At 38.5% G+C, this 2,628-nt stretch overlaps 1 pseudogene; it reads left to right on the top strand.

The window, feature by feature from the left end:
- Window positions 1-2,220: 2,220 nt before the first annotated feature.
- LOC138147439 (coiled-coil domain-containing protein R3HCC1L-like) overlaps window positions 2,221-2,628 on the top strand; it is a 17,145-nt pseudogene continuing 16,737 nt past the window's right edge.

Genomic DNA, 2,628 nt, shown 5'->3' with positions numbered 1-2,628 from the left:
TCTCTCCTGCATTTCTTATATGTAAGTAGGCAAAATTGTGCAAACTACCCTGGGCTGCTTCTTACAGTTTTATAAAAGCGGGTGGGGACAAGAAAGATACAGGTTCACCCTGGGAAGGCACCAACACTTAAAGAGTATGTCTTGAAGCAAGTGCAAAGGATATTTTTGTATACCTTGCTGCATGTTCTTAAGAAATGAAAGGCGTGGTTTGCTGTATTTTGATTTGAAATTGTCCATCTTGAGCAGAGGTTCCCAAACTTAATTGGTCCTTAAAAAAAAAATTACTCAAGGCTCCTCTGGAAATCTACTTTCTTTAACCCTTTAAGTTTTTAAAAATTTGTGTCATTTCAAAAAATACATAATTTTTTTTAAAATGATGCTTCTTAAATTTAATATTTTATTATATATTTGTGGAGGGATTTCCTGTATTGAAATTTTGGTGAAAATATGGCTTCATGTAACCATATAATATTGTATTGTAAACAAGTCATTACATACACATATTCCTGCCAGTGCATGCTGGACTTTCTGACAATGCACATCACTTTTCCCTTCCAACACTTGCTTGTTAAGACCTGACAGTAGACTTGACCTCTGATCAGTTATAACTTTCATGTTGTGTGTTAATTTGGAAAAAAAAAATGTAATCACTACAACTTTAACTTTGTTATACAACAAATGAAACATGTATGAATGGTTTTTCAAAATTTTCTTAACTTATCTTCTTATGCTTCCATGGCCCCCTTATTTTTATTCAATGCCCTCTAATTGCACTCAAAGCTATTACTGCCCCTTGGATTATTCCAGCACCCCCTGGGGGTGTTATCACCCCCTTTGGGAAACTCAGAGGACTATAAAATGCTAGAGCAGGAAAGATACAACCCTGTAAATCATACAGTTTAACCTTCCTTATCTCACAGATAATAATACTGAGGCCCAGAAAAATAAAATGAATTGTGCAAGATCATTCAATTGGTCATTGGAAGAACCAGAGCTGGGACCCATATCTTCTGATTCCCTGCCCACTGCTCTTGCTATTATATTGTACATTGAAAATGAACTCTAACGTTCAGCCTTGATGCACAGGCTGGACCACATAATCCATAGAAATGGGTTTCTCTTTTCCTCATATTTAAAGAAGCACTTCAAGGGCAGCTATATCATAATTTTGTTAACATCTGGTACAACAAAATCCATATAAATTTCTCTGGGGAGAATCAGAATAAAAAGGTCATCAAATATCAAACAATTAACAAAGTTCAGTATTTGCTATATGTTAGGCATCATCCTAGGTGCTGGAAATACAAATACAAAAGCAAGATAGTCTCTGCCCTTAAGAATTTATATTCTGGGGGCAGTAGGTGATGCAGTGACTAGAACACTGGCACTAGAGTCAGGAGGACCTGAGTTCAAATATGGCCTCAGACACTTGACACTTACAATCTGTGTGACCCTGGGCAAGTCACTTAATACCTATTGTTTCAGGGAAAAAGCAAAACCAAGCCTTATATTCTACTGGAATTCTGGGGCTTAGAATTAGAGACAGATTTGGAAATCATATAAGTAGTACTTGAAAGGAGAGAGGGGGGGGGAGTGATGGAAAGAGAAGGAAGAAGACGACAAAATAAAAGATAATATACAAATAAATATGTGGGACCATGGAATCATAGATTTTAAGCTGGAAGAGACCTTAAAAATTATCTTACCTCTCCACCCAGGGAATTTTCAGAATGTATTAAGAAAATATTTTCTTATCTTCATGCTAATCCTATGAGCTTCCCCAGTTCCTAATCCACTAGGTATCATACAAAGTTTGAATCACTCACTCTGGATCCTGGGGGACTGAATAATGCCTGTCTTACCTATTTATTTGCTGAATGTTGCATTTAATGTGGTTATATAATCCACCATCTCTGTTGAGTATTCTTCATTACCCAGTGCAGCTGGACCAGGAGAAATTATGTGCTGGCGAGACACCAAACCCTGGTTTAGGTTTCTAAGTCTGAACACAAAAGAGATTTGGGGAGGATTCAGCTGAGGTTTTTCTGGGCACAGCTGTCCTTAGGCCTAAGTTAAGTAAGCTGCCACCTAGAACGAAACAGGATTTAAAGACTTCTGAAAACCATTGCTGGCTCTGCTGGAGTGACATGGTAAGTTTAAATATCTCCTTGACCCATTGTCATATTTGCTTCCTGTCTTGGAGGGAAAAGAGAAGTGAATATGTGGCCAGAATCAGGGTACACTCTAGAACAATCTGATATAGTGGTGATGCAGGGCGGTAGGGGAGAAGAAGATGAGTTCACAAAACAGATGAAGGAGCTGACATCTGGGCAGCATCACGAGGAGCCAGGCAGCCATGGCTCACGGAGGGAAGAAAGCACATTCACATCTTCAGGAATGGGAGGTAAAATAGAGCCCCGCCCTGCTCTTGTAGAATAACAAGTGAAAAGATACACTTTGAAGGGAGAACTTTACATTCTCCTCACTAGTCTTCCTTTATTTTGTGGTTTATTTATCTTTTTGTGGGGATGATTGGGATGAAGAAGGAGAAGAAGAAAGAAGAATGAGAAGAAGAAGAAGGAGAAGAAGAAAGAAGAATGAGAAGAAGAGGAGGAGGAGGAGGAAGAA

Source organism: Petaurus breviceps, unplaced genomic scaffold, assembly GCF_028583685.1.
Source record: "Petaurus breviceps papuanus isolate PSGF00001 unplaced genomic scaffold, PetGlider_PUasm1.0 90792, whole genome shotgun sequence".
Classification (NCBI taxonomy): domain Eukaryota; kingdom Metazoa; phylum Chordata; class Mammalia; order Diprotodontia; family Petauridae; genus Petaurus; species Petaurus breviceps.
The sequence above is the reverse complement of the archived record's forward strand: the minus strand, read 5'-3'. Positions and strand labels throughout refer to the sequence as shown.